This window comes from Lissotriton vulgaris, chromosome 1_1, assembly GCF_964263255.1.
Source record: "Lissotriton vulgaris chromosome 1_1, aLisVul1.2, whole genome shotgun sequence".
Taxonomy (NCBI): domain Eukaryota; kingdom Metazoa; phylum Chordata; class Amphibia; order Caudata; family Salamandridae; genus Lissotriton; species Lissotriton vulgaris.
In genome coordinates, this window is record NC_141685.1 from 1,251,863,264 (window position 1) to 1,251,883,493 (window position 20,230).

Here is a 20,230-nt window from a genome sequence, read left to right on the forward strand (position 1 = left end):
GACCTGCTGGCATCTTGCCTGAGAGAGAAGGACAGGATCTGCATCTGTTGAACCCAGGACTCCAAAGTGACTGAATGGGCTACTTAGCGGTCATCCTGACCTGAGCCTTTGAGACAGAAGACTCCAGCAATCTTGATCTCAATGCCTGGAATGTGCCATTTGTGAGTATACCCTGCCAAGTGGTGCCACCTCAGTCCTGGAGCCTTGTAAGTGGGCCTAAGGTGCTCTGCCAGGTTTTGTGAATCCAGTGGAATTGATGCATATTCGCTGCTTCTAAGCATAACTCTGAGCAGAACCAATGTTTGCCATCCTGCTTGGATCAGTACCGTGACAAAGAGCTGCATTGCGTCCCAGCCCAATGAAGCATCAGAACTGCTAATGTGAGACACATTCTTGGTGCTGGACTTTTCATCTCTCATCGAAGGCAGCCTCGAATATAATGCCGAGCGGAGCATCAACGCCTCTGAGCTCCTCAGTACAGAGGCATTGCTCTAACTGTGCAACGCTTCCTTGAAAATGGAATTTGCATGCAAGCCCTCATCAATGGTATCATCAATGACCTTGCAGGGCCTTGCAACGCAGCATTGCTGCACCTCAGAACCGATGCATCCCTTCAGCGAGGTGATGCATCTCTGACTCAGAAACACACAATGCTGTGCAAACCAGGATTTAAGGTACTTTTTTCAGCGGGCCTAACTGGGTCCCTGTAGCCGGCCCACGCTCTATCGTGGTTGGCTTGAAATAGTGACTTTGTCCCAGTCTGAAGCAACCAGATATCCACATTTGGTGCTTAGTGAGTTTTAATGCTATTTTAGCTGAAATATTAAAATCTGCATATCTCCATTGATTGGATTTTTGTTGACCTGTACTCTATTTTTCCAAACTGATGTGGGATCCTTTTATGGAGTCTTTTCACTCTGTTACTGTTTGAAGTGTTGCACAAATACTTTACACATTGCCTCTGAGGTAAGCCTGACTGCTCTGTGCAATCTATCCATTCGTCTTTATTCGATCTCCCGAAGGAAGATAATAAAACATACATACAATAAAAAGAATGATGCAATATAAGACACATATGTTAAGTATGTAAAGTGACAGTGCTAAATTTTAAATCCAAGCACAGCCAAACTAAAAAGACAATAAAAGGGGTAAAAAGTAAGATGGCAAGGAAAAATGTACGCCTTACAATACAAGACCGCAACACTTTTTAAAATGGAAAAAAGAAACTATTTCATCAAAACAATATGCTCCTTCTGTTAGCTAAGACACACTTCAAGAAGCTAGCAACTGCACGGCATACACATTGGTCATTGAGTTGCAGCAAGTAAAATAGGACGGCTTTACATTTCAAAAATGTATATCTACGTAATAAGGGTAATAAAAATGTCCTTGTGTAGGCAAATAATATTGATAAAAGAAGACAAAAGTGTAAGCTAATTTGGTTTGAATGCTCATCACATGGACAAGTACAAATAGAATCTGAAGAATACTGGCAGAGGGGAAAACAAATTAGCCAGAGGAAGGAGCCTAACCTGAACCTTGCCAGCACTGTTCTCTCATACATATTAATCATGTATAATAAGTTTGGGGCAGTAGTTTGCATCATTTGAATGACGCAATAATCTCAGACTGCAGACTTGGCCACTTCTGTTAGTTCTCTAGTTGCTTGTTTATGCTTAAAAAACAGTCCAGGACCCAGTTTCTATCTTTCTTCATGATTATGTCTGGGTGCTCAAACAGGCGGGCACATCCCAGCACCAAGAAACTCTGATCGATATACTTTAGCCATGGGATGGCCGAGCCTTGCTCACAGGATAAGCAATCTCTGATGATTACCATATTAAGTTCAGCTTCTTTCTTGTACCAAATAGAACACCAAAGGGCCAAGGGTAAGGCATTAATAGTGTCTTGAGCATAACCCAAGCCCAAGTCCAAATGCAGTGGGGAAATGCGGGGTAGAGGGAGAGACACCAAGTAACGAGCAACAAAATCTATTCTCTTCCATGTGCATTGGAAGGACATCCTTATATCCCCAAATATCCATTCCATAGGTCAAGATTGGCAAGCATTTCCGATTATAGATCTCTAGAATCGGTGCAATGGTTTTTTTGCCGATGGACATGGCAAGCGAGGAAGTGGTACCAACAGCTTGAGTAAAACACATTATCATATTTTTGATACAGGTAGACCAAGAAAAGCCATCATCAAAGTCCAAAACCCAGGTAAGGGAAGGAACTAACCCTGTCTAATGTTTAGCCAGCGATATTGAAGGTGCGTTTTTTCGTGTTTCTGGTTTCGCAGACCATAGTAAAGATTTTCTTAAGATTTGTCTCCAAGCCCAGCTCTTTCATGAAGTTGACATAACTAAATATAAGACTCTTAAGACTGTTGACAGTCCCTGCTAGGAGCACTGCATCATCAGCATATAGAAGTGCTGGAACTGACTTTTTCTCCACACACTGCACGTCTGCCCCAACGGATACCAGAGTTTTTTCTAGATCATTTGTATAAAGGAGGAAAAGAATTGGGGCGAGCACGCATCCTTGGAGCACCCCTAGCTTAATACTAAATGATTCTGTGCATCAATTAGCACTAGCATACCTAACTGTTGCCGTAAGATCATGGTGAAGAAGTCTTAAAATTGAAACTCACCCCTTGGTGACGCCCATATTCTCTAAAATAGACCACAGCTTTGTTCCAGATACGTAGTCGATGGCTCTTGACTGGTCTATAAAAGCCAACTGTGTAGACTCCTTTAGCAGAATGTATGTCGATACTTTGCATAATTTTAGTGCAATGTTTTTACTTAGCATAAACCATTACTTTGCAAGTTTTAACTGCGCGTGCATTTATAACGCAAATGGTTATAAATGTGCTATGGTTTATGCTAATTAAAAACATCGCACTAAAATCATCCTTACACTACTTAAACACCACTACACTACCCTAAACCCTAATATACTAGCCCCTTCACGACCATCCTCCTTCCCCCTGCCTGGACCCTACACTCTAACTCTACACTTCGCGACCCCCCAACACTACCCTAAACCCTAAAACACTACCCTAAACTACACAAACACCACACGACTACCCTAAACCCTAAAACACTACCCCCTGCATGACCCTTACCCTTCCCCAGTCCTCTCCCTACACTATGACACTACCCTGCACGACACTCCAACACTACCCTAAACCCTAAAGCACTACTCTACACTATACAAACACCACATCACTACCCTAAACCCTAAAACACTAGCCCCAGCACAACCCTGCCCCTACCCCCAGCCAGGTCCCTACACTAAAACACACTACCCTGGACAACCCTCCGACACTACCCTAAACCCTAAAACACTAACCTACACTACACAAACACCACATCACTACTCCCCAACACTACCCTTCATGACCCCAGACACTACCCTAAACTCAAATACACTACACTAGACTACTCAAACCAAACCCTGCAACCTAAAAGACTACCACTGCACGACCCAAGAAACCTACACTTACCTCTCTCTCCTCCGTGATTCCTTTCTTCTGCGGCTTCCAGTGACATCAGGTCTGCACGTCGCTGTTTGGAAACGGAAGTGCCTTCCAAACAACGATGTGGATAGCGCATACCATTACAACTCATGCGTTGTAATAACGCTTGCGATGTAACAACTTGCATTCTTATGGTACGCGTTGTAAGATCGGAAGAGTAGTAACGCTTGCGAAGTAATGGTATGCGCACTAGCAGCAACCGCGTACTAATGGCTGTTTACCCCTTTAGCATTCTTATATTTGGCCACAATGAAGTGAAGGTTGAGGCACTGCTCAATAGTCCCAAGCCCCTTTCTGAACCCATACTGACATGGGGCGAGTATTCTATTTTTATTAGTCCAGTTGAGTAAGCGATCTAGGACTAATCTCCCAATAATTTTGGCTGTGGAGTTCAAGAGGGATATTGGGCTATAACATTTAATGTTGTGCACATTACCTTTTTTAAAGATAGGTTATGTTATGTTATAAAGTACTTATCAAGCGCACGTTCACCAAACGATTTCTTGGCGCAGGAGTGGAAGTAAGGCAGCAACAGAGGGGTAAGCTTAATTGTCATATGCCTGGGAGAACAACCATGTCTTCAGCTGTCTTCTAAAAGGTAGATAAGAGGTGAACGACCTCAGCTCCACGGGGAGTGAGTTCCAGAACTGAGGAGCTAAGACTGCAAATCAGGAGCCACCATGTTTCTTAGTAGGAGTGACTAATAGATTCAGATGGAAAGATCGTAGATTACGAGGGAGGACATATTGTACAATCTTGGATGAGATGAAGGCTGGACTGTTGCTGTGAAGAGCTTTAAAAATCGCGCATCCCATCTTAAATAAGCCACACATAGCCACAACAGGGAGCCAATGGAGGCTTTTCATCAGTAGTCGGACATAATGCCATTTAGGTTGGTGAAAGATCAGTCTAGCAGCCTGAATTTGGACTAGCTGGAGACATCTAATTTGGTAAGCCGGGATGCCTACATAGTGTGAATTGGTACAGTCCAGTCGGGAGATGACCAAGGCCAGGATCACTAAGGTCAGAGCATCCGGAGACAGTAATCTGCTGATCTTCTTAGTTTAACACAGTTGGAAAAACCCAGCAGAAACTACTGAGCTGATCTGGGCCTTCATCGATAGGTCATTGCTTACCACTATACCCAAACATTTGGCTGAGCTAACAGGAAGGGGAGGGTTTCCCACGGTAGAAGCCAAAAGTTGGTGTTCCATGGATTAGCAAATCCTCCAGTGAGGATTAGCTCGGTCTTATCAGGGTTGAGCTTCAGTTGATTTTCATTCATCCACCCACTTATGAAGGTTATAGTGCCTTGAAAATGTGACACAGAAGATGGAAGGAGATCAATGTTGAAGTCCAGTTAAAGATCATCCGCGTAATTATATATCCCAACTTTCCTTTCCCGCAAAGAAGAGATTAGAGGAAGGAGGTACAGGTTAAAAAGAAGCGGCGAAAGGGAGGAGCCCTGGGGAACCCCACAGGTCAGTTCCATTTTCTTAGAAGAGAAGTTGGCGAGACGTACCATTTGAAACCGGTTACTAAGGTCTAAATGGAGGTCTATAAAAAAGGGCGCAAGTGAAAGATGACTGGGGGATTTCTAGTTTAAGAACTAAACTGTCGACAGAAGGCAGACCGGTAACCCCTAATATCTTAAACTGGTGATCCTTATGAAGGATAGCTGCAACCCCACCCCCCACTTTCCCTGGGGAGCGATTAGCTTGCAGGATGTAGTAATTATCTGGTACTGCCATTAAAATATCAGGGGTGGACTGTTCGTTAAGCCATGTTTCAGTAAGAAGAAGTAAATCGAGCTTCTCAGACTGTAAGAGTTGATAGATATCAAGTTGGTGTTTCACCAAGGACCATGTATTCAAATAATGACTGAGAAACCCATTATTTCCTTACTGTGGGAAGTATTGAGGGCATGCAATAATGTGGGGGAAGCGGGGAAAGAGTTGTGTAGAATATCAGGGCAAGTTAGTCTCTGCTTAAATATAACCAACTCATTTGGACTGAGGTGGATATTATCAGCTAATTCATGCTTCCCATACAATTCTTTCAACTCCATGGCTGGGTAACTCAAGAAAAGGGCATAGTGGCTGGCCCCTGGACCCGTACGGCCGCGGACCGGCGCAGATGGGTTTGTTTTTGCAACACCTTTGGCGTGCCAGCGGCGAGCCCGCTGCACATGTCCGCTGCGCGGCCGAGCCCCCATCTGATTAAATACACGTCAGAGCCGGCAGGCAGGAAATGAGGGAATACTGGGGAGAAGTTGTGTCCCCTCCATTCAATCAGCACAACAAGCCGTGGCAGACCGGGGGACAGCTAGCATAGAGTGCCAGGCAAGTAATTCCACAGTTAAAACACACAATCACAACTTTGTAGAAAGATTAAAGGGTGAAGGTACTATTATGGATGAACACTAAGACCTGGGCACCCCTAAACTACTAACAGAGGGGCCTATTATCAAGAAACAGCGTTAAAATTATTGCCGCTTTAGCGGTAGGAAACTGCTGCTAAAGCGACGATAATGGGCTTGATAATATGCCTTTGTGAATTCCCATAGAAGCCCATGTTCTGGCGTGAACATGGACTTCTATTGGAATTCTCAAGGGCATATTAGCAAGCCCATCATCGCCGCTTTAGGGGCAGTTTCCTGCCACTAAAGCGGCAATAGTTTTAACGCTGTTCTTGATAATATGCCCCAGAGTTTAAAACTCTGGGGCATATTATCCTCCTGTCCTGAGCTGAGGACAGGAGTCCAGAACTCCTGGTCCTCCCTAAACAGATCAAGCTGGACACCATTGGGTTCTGGAGCCTTCTTACACCTACTATCCACAATTGGTTTCAGGGCCTCTTCCTCATTAAACTCCAGGTTTAACACCAGGGGGACCAGTGACTGCAATACATCGTCTGCCCCACCGTTAGAGGAGTACATCTTAGAAAAATGCAACAAGCAAGCCTCCCCCAGGATGTGAACTGTAACTGTATCATCCTGTGATGGAGGAGACAAAACAGAATGCACGGTTTCCCAAAAGGCCTCTAAGTCCCTTTGTATTTTCCAGGCTGCCAACTGTGAGTCTGGGAACATTTGCCAGAACAATAACGTAGGGGGCATAGGCAGGAGGTAAATCAATTACAGGAAGCTTGTTTGCGCTGGAATCACATGCTACTGGTGGCTGGGCAGCTTCCTTATCCCTGATGGGGAGTGCTTCATTGATCCTGGATGTTCTGATAATGGCGCTTTCAGCGCGGCCCCCCTCCCTCTATTTCTACTCCGATCCAGGTGCAGATAATTACGGAGGGTTTAAATAAGAGGCTCGGCCAACCTGGCTTTCACAAACCGGGCGCGGCAGAAGGATTAGAGGTCCAAGGAGGAGCCAGATCGACAGTTGCGTGAGTAAAGAGGCTGCGCGCTACAGCTACAATGGGGTAAGGTGTTGAGGTTTTTCCCTTACAGGTCGGATATCTTTCTAAAAACCATACTGCCTTCCTTTAGGGTCTGTTTCTCTGCCAGGCGACCCAAGGAGGCTTTGAACAGAAAAACACTGTGTGAGGATAACAACAAGAATAATTTTCTTTCACTTACCTGATCCTCACATTGGCATTTCCGTTTTCTAGCCCACCACTACAACCGGCGTCTAGATAACGATCACATGAGTCTTGCCACTGACAAGACCACACTTTAGCCATATATAGTTCGCTCACTCACCTTACAAGACGGTGGAATGACGATTGGTTTTGCAACAATATGCTAATATGACTCTTCCCTGTACGTCTGTATGTCCCCCTTTTATGTTATATGTAGCAAAGCGAGAGGGAACCCCCTTCTCCCCCATATAGCACCTTATCGCGTGCTACACATAAAATCCTTTCACACTCACTATAAATTAGTTTTAATAACCCCACACATACTCACTTGGTCCTGAGGAAAGCCTGTTTTAAATTAAGAAAGGCCAGGCTGAAACATGTAGACCACACAGGACACTGGAGGTCATAATCCATACTCCAACGTGTCTATTTGCCTTTTTAACGCACCAACAGATACCCAGTTTTATTAAAATATTTTTACCCTCGGGTGCTGGGATTTCTGTATGGTCTTTTAACTTTCACCTTCACACTCACCACATTGCACTCTCAGCAATTATACCAGCTCCGCAGTAATCTGGCGTCGAAGCACACCCGGGGCACGCTAGGTGCCACTGTGGTGGGCCCGATGATGAAGCATGCCACCAACTAGGTTGGTGGGTGAGGGCTTTTTAAAGAAACCCACTGGTTTCCCTGGACATACGTACTCCACTGAGTCTAACCTGTATAAACCTAGCTAGTCTTTCTTGATTTCTTGACATATAAAAGCGGGGATTCAGACTAGCTTACCTAGTCCTCCCTCTCTCTTTTGATTTAGTGATATTTAGGCAGCGCACAGCTGTGAGAGTTTAATTTTTTCCAAAACAACATGGCAGAAAACACCGGTCTTACGTACACTGAAGATGACATCAGTGAAATCTTATCCGACCCGTCCCTTGCGGTAGACTTCAATATCCCCGCCACCATTGCACAGTCCACTGATTGGGACGCACTGACTGAGAAGAAAAGGAACAAAATACGAACCATTCTACATGGCGTGATTCTAGCACAGTACTTACGCACCAACACTGCTCCCAAAGGCCTCATTGTCACCAACGCTCCCAGAATCTTCCTAGATGACGCTACTTTCAGGAAGGATTGGGCCCAGATCGCTTGGCATTGTACCAGGGACTGGCTCGTCCTCATTATCAAAACCGCCAAACGACTCTCCGACGCCATCCTGATTGAAATTCAGGCCACTGAGAATCATTTCAAGACCACTCTAACTGGTTTCAAAAAGAAACTAGAAGATCAAAACCGAGAGATGGCTGACTACAAAGAATATTTAACTCAGACAAAAATTAAAAATTTTGAGAAAGATTTGAAAAGATTCAGTTTCACAAAGACATACCCTTATTCAGACGACACCTATACCCCAGCGAGAAAAGACTCCGACAGCTCCGGGGACAATAGTTCTGTCTCCAGCAATTCCAGCACCGGATCAAACCAATCCAGAGGGAGAGGACGACGAGGCCAACACTGGCAGCAACCCTGGCAGGGTCCACCACAGAACCATAACTTTGGGCCACCACAATTTGGACCAATACCGCCTCCCTTCTATGGTTTCCCCCCAATGTACGCACCAGGACAGATGCCTTACTTTCAGGGGAACCAAAACCAAAGATACCCTTTTTTATCGCAGGGCCGCAGGAATCGCGGAAAAAGAAGAAATTCACCACAGGTCCACTGGACACCAGAAGCGGAACCAGTGAGTTCGAACACGAGGAACAAAACCAAGGAACAGGCAGGACCGAGCAAATAGCTACAGCTGTGAGAACCAAGGACCAGCTGGTGTTCAACATCTCAAGCACAGAATTGACAGATGAAGAATTAGCAGTTCTGAATAAGGGCCTATCCTTTGTCCCTACAGCCAAACTGGATCACTTCAAACTACACATGGAACTAGCGGAGTTCTTTAGAAAACTTAAATTGAAAGCATTCTTCGAAAAGAGAACAGAATCCAACGACCCTCAAGAGGAAGTCCCCAACGAGACAGGTCTCAGACTGAAATCCACGTTCATTCCACCACCCGCCAGTGTTCCTGTCGAGATTGCCGCTTTTGAACAGGCAGTCTACAATGAAGTGGAGCATATACAGGAGAAGAACACCTTCAACAACATGTCCCATCGGGAACGTGAGACAATAAGACGCCTTCAAGCCAACCCCGCCCTTGTCATCAAACCTGCCGATAAGGGCGGAGGTATTGTGCTCATGGACAAAAAGGATTATGACAATGAATGTCGCAGATTACTCAGCGACACTAGAAATTACAGACCACTCAAGAAGGATCCCACCGAGGAACTGACCATGAGAATACAGATCCTGGTGAAAAATGCCCGGGACGCAGAACACATCTCAAAACAGGAGGCTGACTACCTGTGCAGCAAAAATGCCAAGATCCCATATTTCTACATTCTCCCAAAGGTACACAAGGGAGTAACTCCTCCACCGGGAAGACCTATCGTGTCTGGGAACCAATCTGTCCTAGAGCCCCTCTCCCGTTTCTGTGATTTCTTTCTGAACCCTTTGGTACAACTCACACCATCATACGTCAAGGACACTAAACATCTCCTCAATGTAATCAAAGAAATCAACTACAACCCGACCACTCAAATCCTTGTCGGGTTGGACATTGAGAGCCTTTACACCAGTTTACCCCAGGACGCAACACTAGAAGTACTAGAGGCAGTCCTAAGGGGTACTACTTGGAACCATCACATTCCTCGCAGTTTCGTAATGGAATGTGCCACCTTGGCATTGAAAGACAATTATTTTGAGTACGAGGGCAAGCTGTATTTACAGACTAATGGGACAAGCATGGGGAGCGTTTTCGCACCCAGCGTAGCTGGTCTTTACGTAGCCCATTTTGAAAAAACACATATACAATCCTTGAACAACCCGTACATAAGTAACATCAAAATGTGGCGTCGATACATCGACGACATCCTGGTCATCTGGGAAGGAAATCAAGACTCCCTGGACCAATTCCTCACATGGATCAATACCTGTGACAACTACCTTAGGTTCACCTGTATGAGCAGTACCTCGGAACTGGCCTTCCTTGATCTTAACATCAAGGCGGACATGAATGGCCTGACAACTACAACCCACCACAAACCTACATCTAAGAACTCCCTTTTGAGGTTTGACAGCTTCCACCCCAGACCTCTAAGGGAAAATCTCCCTTACGGACAGTTCTTACGACTGAGACGTAATTGTAGCCGGATCCAGGACTTCAAACAACAATCAACCACTTTGATTCATAAATTGGAAGACAGGGGATACCCCACCAGGATCCTGAACACCACCTGTAAGAGGGCGCGCAACCAGAATAGAGAGGCACTCCTTGAGGTAACAACCAGGCCTCCTGAGGAACCAACCTTGACATGCGTCACCACTTACAACACTGTATCAAACCAGGTCTCAAATATAATCAATAGGAACTGGAAGATCATTAACTCAGGCAATCGAAATTGGGATAAACCAAGGTTCGCGTATAAAAGGGCGAAGAATCTAAAAGACTCCCTAGTACACACCAGACCCAGACCAAATAATGCGACTCCCGACAACACTGTCCTCAATGCCTGGGGCTTACCAAAAATTACTGGACACCAACCGTGCAATAATTGCAGTGTATGCCACCTTACAGCCCCCTCGAAAACTCTGGCCCTAGAACCTGATAAGGTATGGACACAGCGCCAGTTTACCAACTGTAATTCATCAAATCTGGTGTACCTCATGACTTGCAGATGTGGCCTTCGATACGTGGGTATGACCACCCGGAAAGTAAGGACAAGAATGACGGAACATCGCAGCACCATCCGATGTGGCAAAAACATAAGCAGACTTACAGACCACTTTCTATCCCACAATCACACCCCAAATGATTTTTCCTGGACTGTGATTGAACAATTTCCCATCACTGAAAATAATGAAAGATTCCTGCTCCAAAAAGAGCAACGCTGGATCTATCGTCTGTCAACCCACATTGATGGGCTAAATGATTCCATACCATGGAATTCTCTTAACAATTAATGTATGGATTTTCCTTCTCTTCTTCAGTCTGTGTATAGCCTATTCGGTCTCACTTTATTCTAATCTTTGATTTAGCACCTCTCACAAGGGCATTTGGCCTTGTGCTCATAATTTAACATGCATCCCTGAGATATAATGCTCATTTCTATAAACCCATTACACGCATGCGCGGTAGTTCCTTCCGCGCATGCGCTAACCAGCGCCCAGAGGGAGAACCACTATTCCAGCACGCACGCGCCTACCAGCGCGCCGAGGAAGGACCGCTATTCCGGCACGCATGCGCATTAGCGTCCGCACGCGCACAGCGCACATGACATGGCGCTTTCAGCGCGGCCCCCCTCCCTCTATTTCTACTCCGATCCAGGTGCAGATAATTACGGAGGGTTTAAATAAGAGGCTCGGCCAACCTGGCTTTCACAAACCGGGCGCGGCAGAAGGATTAGAGGTCCAAGGAGGAGCCAGATCGACAGTTGCGTGAGTAAAGAGGCTGCGCGCTACAGCTACAATGGGGTAAGGTGTTGAGGTTTTTCCCTTACAGGTCGGATATCTTTCTAAAAACCATACTGCCTTCCTTTAGGGTCTGTTTCTCTGCCAGGCGACCCAAGGAGGCTTTGAACAGAAAAACACTGTGTGAGGATAACAACAAGAATAATTTTCTTTCACTTACCTGATCCTCACATTGGCATTTCCGTTTTCTAGCCCACCACTACAACCGGCGTCTAGATAACGATCACATGAGTCTTGCCACTGACAAGACCACACTTTAGCCATATATAGTTCGCTCACTCACCTTACAAGACGGTGGAATGACGATTGGTTTTGCAACAATATGCTAATATGACTCTTCCCTGTACGTCTGTATGTCCCCCTTTTATGTTATATGTAGCAAAGCGAGAGGGAACCCCCTTCTCCCCCATATAGCACCTTATCGCGTGCTACACATAAAATCCTTTCACACTCACTATAAATTAGTTTTAATAACCCCACACATACTCACTTGGTCCTGAGGAAAGCCTGTTTTAAATTAAGAAAGGCCAGGCTGAAACATGTAGACCACACAGGACACTGGAGGTCATAATCCATACTCCAACGTGTCTATTTGCCTTTTTAACGCACCAACAGATACCCAGTTTTATTAAAATATTTTTACCCTCGGGTGCTGGGATTTCTGTATGGTCTTTTAACTTTCACCTTCACACTCACCACATTGCACTCTCAGCAATTATACCAGCTCCGCAGTAATCTGGCGTCGAAGCACACCCGGGGCACGCTAGGTGCCACTGTGGTGGGCCCGATGATGAAGCATGCCACCAACTAGGTTGGTGGGTGAGGGCTTTTTAAAGAAACCCACTGGTTTCCCTGGACATACGTACTCCACTGAGTCTAACCTGTATAAACCTAGCTAGTCTTTCTTGATTTCTTGACTGATAAGAACTGGGCCAGTGTCAAAGTCAGGGACTTGGTTATCAGCTGCCCCTCCACCCCTAAGTTTGGAAGACTGATTTATATGGGGAATGGGGGTGCACTGAGTCTCCTGAGAACAAGTGAATGACCTGAAGGCTGGTTGCGTTACTATTTTGGCTTCCAATTGGTCTAAACGATCAATAATGGGGCGCAGTTTCACATCCAATAGCTCACCTATGCAACAAGTAAGCTGGGACCAGATGTTCACGGCGGCAGTAGATGCTGACACAGGTACCTCCACATTGCAGGGACTTTTTGGGGGGCCATTTTAACTTTAGCAACAGGATATACATTTTTGTAATTTTAACATATTTATTTCTACGCTTATATTTGGGCTGCCCCCGGATCAAACTCACGGTGTTGATCACGCCCTTTCCTATTGCTTGAGGCACCTCCCCCCCTCCGGGCAGGCCATCATAATGTTAGTAGATAGCCCTCTCTTCCCTGGTAGAACATCTCCAGGTAAGCTAGCAGGCAGGCTTGAAGCCGAAGTACTAGGTGTACTCAACCGGGCAAGTTCAGGTAGACTTGCCCAGTTGAGTACTAGGCTGGAGCGGAGGTAATGCTAGGGCAAGCTCCTCAGGTGTAAGGGAGAGGCATCATTCTACCAGCCTTATTTAATTTGTGACCATATCTACAGCCCGAGTTAAATATTTGTCAATGTTTAGAGCGAGTATGAGGTGGTGGCAGCGCACCAGTAGTACCGGGGGACCCCGTCTTTTTGCCCATGCTTGAATACAGCAAGTAACACAGTTCAAAATATAAGGAGTGACCAAGCAGATGAAGATGGAAGGGCAAAAAGCTCAAAATGTGCCCTTGTTCATGCACCTGGGATATCCAAGGTCAAGTTCCGGGAAGGTGGCCCAGCCCAGCCTCACCCGGACAAAGCCAGGCCCGTCTTGGCCAAGTGTTTGCCCGGGCCGAGTGTGCGTGTTGTCCGTGCCGCGGAAAGCCCAAATGTATTTTGTGGCGCTCCGGCACCAAATCCAGGTGTCATAGCAGCTCCTCCAGAGGCTGCAGCTAGTGCAGCAAGTTACTGCGTTCCCGCGCAGTGAGGAGCCTCAATGCTTTTTATGGCGCTCCAATGCCAAATCCAGGTGTCACGGCCCTTCCTCCGGGGCTGAAGCTAGTGCGGCAGGTTAGTTTTTTTGAGTGTGACTTGTCCCTGAGAAGAATTGTGGCTGCTGCTTGAGAAGGGTTTCACCCCCCCCCCCCTCCCCCCCCCACTCATTCATCAACCCAATATCTTACAAACTACTTCCAGGGTGCTCTTAAAGCAATAGGATAAAAAATCAATGGCATCAGAAGTGGGATTGAAAAAGATTTTTTTAAAGATAATTTAAAGCTTGATCTGACCTATGTTATTACTATCAGAATTTCATCCAGTTGACATTGAGACTCTAACAAAACTTATTTTGAAAATGACATCCGGTCCTCTGCTAGACCTTTGCCCTTACACATTGAGAAAGCAAGTATGGTCAGATGCCTAATGACTTCACTGAAGTCCTCTCTCAATCAAGGTACCTGTTGGACCTGGCCCTCTCTGTAGGGTCACTCCCAAACCTTTAGCTTTATCCCTTATGTTTTCTTAATTCGTTTTTTGTTGGCGTTAGGACTCCCAACTTTACTACTTCCATCCAGTGTTAAAATGCTTGTGATTTCTCCATGAAATACCATGCATCTAATTGGTAAAAGTAATTTATTTCTAAGTCCCTAGTATATGCACGGCCAGACTGTGAACAGAAACCGGCCCTGGCACACAGCTTGGCCAGCCCCTCAGGGAGGGAGGCTAAGCTGTTTTCCAGAGCAGATTTCGAGCACTTTTGTGACAGGGGGCTTATATTGCGAAACCAGCCCAGGTAACAAAAACGGCCTCCTAGTGATCCAAAACCGGCCCCCGTACTGGCAGCCGACTGGGGAAATGCCTGGTGCCCACTTTGGCCAGTCCGGCTCTGAGTATATGGTACTAGATACCTGTATATTAAGGGGCATATTTATGAAAGGTTTTGCGTCACCCTAGAGCCACACAATGGGACACAGGGTGAAGCAAATCTAGACTAAGATTTACAAAGCCATGCAAGGTCACCTTGGTGACCCTGAGCGACTTGGTAATTCTGGAGTAAGCCTCACAGTATTGTTTTTGTGCAGGAAGATGTCCCCTCCTGCACAAAAACAATATTGCTTGCTGTGCAGGTCCCTTTGCAATGGTGCAAGAGTATCTGCATTTGTGCTAGGCAGACACAAGGGCACCAGCGAAAGGAAAGAACAGGAATGCACAATATAATGTTAAATATGGTCCATTCCTGTCCCCTACCTGTCATGCAGCACTGCAAGGTGTCTTGCTCCAATGTGTTGCATGGCATTTTGAGAAATCTAACCCAAGATGCTATTAGTGGGCCTGTGGCACTCCTTGTGCCGCCCACTAAAGTAGCAGTTAAATACACATCTCTGGCTTGCCATTGCAGTTTTCAACAGTCAATCTTACCTGGAAAAATACATGTTTTGCCAGGCCTAAACCTTCTTTTTTAATACATATTGCCTCCCTTGTCTAGTTCCTAAAAAGCCCACGGTGCATTCTTAATAACAACTAGGGCATGTGTTTTTAAGTTTGCATGTCCTCTGAGGGAAAAACTCCTAAATTAATTTGTTTACTACTATTAGGCCTGTCTCTCCTATTGGATAACATTGTTTGACTGTATTACATTTACATGTTACCTTTTGATTGGGAACACATAAGGATGTCAAATTTTGACTCAAACTAATTGTAACTTAAAATCCTCTTTAATGGTAACTTTTTATTTTAAGTTTAAATTAAAATTGCCACTTTTTGAAAGATGACATTTTCTTGTCCTGATCATTTGGTGCCTTCTGGCAGTGTACTTGGTCACAAGAGTAGTTCAGCTGTTTAGCTTTGTATATTCCTCCGAGTGAGACAAAAAGGGATTAGGTGTTGGCAGGTTGTGCATTGGTGATGGGATAGCTGGGGGTTGAGCTGTTCCCTGCCCCACCTATACTTCAAAAGAACTGCCTCCAGCATACACACACAATGAAACCTGACTGCCCTGAGTCTTTTTCACCACAGAATTCTTAGAGCCTTTGAACCAAATGTATGGGTAACATAGGAAATGCCTCCACTTCAAAAGCCGGCACCAGGTATAACTATTAGAACATTGGATCATCTTTTCAGTACGTTTCTGAACCCATGGAAGACTTCAGAAGGATTTCATGGACCTCCATAGGACTGCCCTGATGGTTGAGACCCACCTTGCTTCCCAGACATTGCCCTGCTTCTAGAGCCCAACCTTTCTGCTAGTACAGAACTTCACCATCTCCTTGAAAGCAGGACCACCAGATGTGACTCTAAGGGCTAACTGGCTGGCCTCCTGTATAAGATACAGGGGCATAACAATCTCCAGAGACCTTGAACCCTGCACCTGGTCATTCTGCTGGAGTTAGTCCCTACAGCCTCCAAATGCTACCACCCACCCTGCACCTTTAGAAGTGGTGTTATAGGTGCTGCTCCCACCTACCCTTAAATATTTGGGGCCTCGTTTATGACGATGGGAAGGTCACTTTTTGTGATGTTCCGTGGTTCAGAAGCCTGCGTGATATTTATCAGGCAGCACTAAGCCACTTTTTTGGGCTTAATGCTGCCTGATAAATATCAGTCCCTCAGTGTTAAAGGGGCATGCAATGGGGGTTGCTGGGGGCATTCCCAGCAACATCCATGACCTTTTGACACTGCCCCAGATTTACGAGAAATCGTAAATCTGAGGAAGTGCCAAAAGCTTACGCTTCCCCAGGGGAGGTGAAAGGGAGGCGCAACGGGGAGAAATATCTTTATTTCTCCTCGATTTTCCTTTTTCTATGTGTGCTGCCTTCTGCAGCACACGTAGAAAGAGGAAACACCTCTTGTGATTATTTTTGTACAGAAAGGTTTCCCTTTCTGTACAAAAATAGTCATCCCTGCAACGTAAGGCACCCTTGCACCATTGTGCAAAGGTGCCTAAGCTGGCGCAGGCAGCCCATTGTGCGCCAGAGCAGGGAAAAAGGACCGGAATGCGCCGTATCTTATAGATACGGCGCATTCCTGCCTTTTTCTTTTGCCATAGGGAAGCGCCGCAGGAAGGCCTAATGCGCTTCCCCATGGCAAATCCTCATAAATGAGGCCATTGGACTTCAAAAAACGTTCACCAAAAAGTGCCAGAAGAACCAACAGAAGACTGGAACCTACCTTCCATATGATCCGCCAAAGGTGCATTGCAGTCGGTCTGACAATGCAGTAGCTCCAGCTAAGGTCTTCACCACAGCACCAGATCCTGTTCACCGGTACCTCTCAGTGATGGCATCTGGCCATGTGGAGTCCTCTGGAGGTTTTCGACCCCCAAAAGGTTGTCTAAGTTGAATGGAAAAAGTCTTCACCAGGCTCACTGTCGACCAGCTCCTCATCAATAATGACAAACTCATCAGCCTGGAAATTCAGATTTTTCTGCTCAGAGCTTTTCCCTGCCATTGGCATTTGCTACACCAAGACTACGTCCACCACTCCCCTGTGATGATGAATCCTCTTTGGGCACAGCTTCCTGCCTTGCCTCTTTGAGCTCTACGTTCTTCTTCTTCTTTTCTTCAAAATTTCTTCTCAGTCCAAAGGTAAGCCAAGACCAGGCCCAATACACCTTTTGTATCGGACTTGTGCAGCACTGCAGTAAACCTAAACTTTTAACTTTTTACCGGTCTTGCGCAACCAAATAACAGTGAACTTTTAGGTTCTAGATTTTTCTGAAAACTTTTAAAAATTGTAACTTGAGTTGTACTGATTGAATTTGTTTTGGTGTTATTACATTTATTAAAATATTTCTTATTTTTCTAAATTGGGTTGGAATTTTTCTTATGTTGTGTTTCACTTTATTACTGTTTGTATTCTGCATATATACTTTACATATTGCCTCGAAGTTAAGCCTGACTGCTTTTGTGTCAAGCTACTGGTGGATTAAAACAGATTAATTTAGTACCTTTAAGGTTCACACTGACAGGTATTTTGACTGTTGCTTCAGAAGGGCTTACCTCCCTTCCCCTCAACCAGCAACCCTGTTTCCCACAACAGTGATATAACTTTCATCTTGTAGATATGCAACACCAAGATCTGGGGTGCTGCTGTGGTCAGTCTCACCAGAAAAAGTGGAACACCCTCTTTTACAAAGCAGAGAAAATGTTTAGAGAAAGGAGTGCCCGGGGAAGGGACAGGATAGAAAGAAAGCACTGCTGGGAGGAGAGGGGTTAAGAGAAGGCAATACTGAGAATTGAGCGGGTAGGGGGAGGGATAGTGAGAGAGCATGCGCTGATGCGGAGAGATGGGTTAAAGCGAGGAAAGGGATTAGAGCAGGAGATTAGTAGGCGAGAATTTTGAGAGGAAGAGGGAGAGTAAAGACTGCTGGGAAAAGAATGTCCAGGATTGCAGCAAATGGATAGAGTGAGAGCAACCGCTGCTGGGGAGAGCGGAACTAGAGAGTGGAAGGCTGAGAAAGCAGGCATTGCTGGGGACAGACTGGAACTCAGACAGGGTCTGACTCTCACACTGGGGCATGCAATGCTCTTTCCCTGCTGTGAGAAGTTGGCCAACTATATGCTGTTCACTAATTAAAGTGGGCACCTTGCCCCAGTGCAAACAACCCGTATGGTGATTTAGGAAGTCAAAGATAACCATAAAAAACTATCCAAGTGGTAGCTGTGGAAAACAACCTTCAGGCTTAGTCTTGAAGGAATGTTAAGCAGCTTGTTTCACCAGAAGGTAGCCTTATAGTAGGAGGCGCTAGGTGGCGCACTGGTGAATGGCCGCCATTGCGTGAGGCTCTCACTGCCCGGCGTCCGAAATCCTACATTTATCCCGCTAAACAAGCTTTCCAGAGGCCCCCAATAGCAACGATCCCAGCCGCGAGCCCCCAGAATGTGGTGGGGAAGTTTGAAGGAGATTGGCACAGTGGATCCCCTGCTATCACTCCGTGAAGACGGAGGGGGTCCGATCACGGAGCGCGAGCAGCGCACTGGCCAACCCTGCAGGGTACGTGAGACCGAGGCACGGCGCGGGAGCACATGCCACAAAAACCATGAAAAAAGGGACAACAGCCCGGAACGCCCGGTCAACATCGAGAGCCAGATCGGTGGTGGGCGGCAGGCTTGAGTGACCCCCCTCGAACCGGGATCGGGAGACGGGGACGTGCAGAACAGTGCGGAGAACAGCGGTATGGAGCAGGGGTGAACAACGGCCCCCCGTGTAGTTAAAATACCGGCACGGGCTCTGGTCACGGTGGCGAATATGCCCCCCCCCCGGGGCATTTGGAGACGGGGGAGCAGCGAGGAGCGATAATAGAAAGCTGCCAAGGCTGACTCCCTGAGGAATCACCCACTACTCTGGGCCTGAATAGGAGCTGCACGAGTGGCCCCTGGGCCCCCTACACGCGACGCTTGCCTGCTTGACTGCCTGCATTGCTGTGCAAAAGTTTGCCAGATTACATTAGACTGGGGAGACCTTCCAGAACAGCACCGACACTGCTGATCTCTGCCTGCCCCCCTTGCCCTGCGCTGGTTGAGCCCTTTGGGCGGCCTGGTGCCGAGGTTCGAACTGAGCACCCACTTGGCTGCGCTGGAGGAGTTACCCCCTGCCCCCCCCCCCCCGAGTTGAATTCTGCCCCTTGCCGTAGAGACTATCAGTGCTTGTGTGGCACCACCAGGATTTGGTACGTAGGTTCACCTTGACTGCGCCATGGGCAAGAACGACGCAAAGCAGCCTAAACTCAGATTTGAGGCACCACGGCGTAATGTCCGATCGGGGCAGGAACAACCTGCGGCCCTGTTGGCGAGCAAGACCACCGACACTGCCAGGGCGCAACCAACGGAGATACAGGACATTCTACGAGAAGTGTGCCAAGGATTTGCGACAATTGCGGACAAGGTTGACAGATTATCCTCCCGTATGGATGCTATTGTCCACAAAATGGATATCCACGAAGAACGCTTAACAGAGGCAGAGAGGCGTTTATCGGATTCGGACGACAGGGTAGCAAGGCATACCTCACAGCTCTCTAGAATGGATAATCTACTCCGCGACATAGCTGCCAAGAATGAAGATTTGGAAGCGAGGAGTCGAAGGAACAACATACGCATTTTAGGGATTCCGGAATCCACAAACACTGGTCGAATGGAGGAGTATGTTGAGAGGCTTCTGCTGGCCGCGGTGGGGACTGAGGCCTTCTCCTCCCAATTCATTGTAGAGCGGGCGCATAGGTCATTGGGACCTAAACCCAAGCCTGGTGCGCCCCCGAGGCCTATAATTGCCAAGCTGCTAAATTACAGGGACCGAGATGTTGCGCTGAGGACGGCCCGTGGCAGGAAGGCACTGTCATTTGAGGTTAATTCCTTCACACTGTTCCCAGACTTCACCCCAATAGTACAGGCAGAACGGCGGAAATTTCTAGACGTTAAAGCGAAATTGCGGAAAGCCCAAATTGACTATGCTCTCCTGTACCCGGCACGGCTGCGAGTGACCCATCAGGGTCGCCAGCAT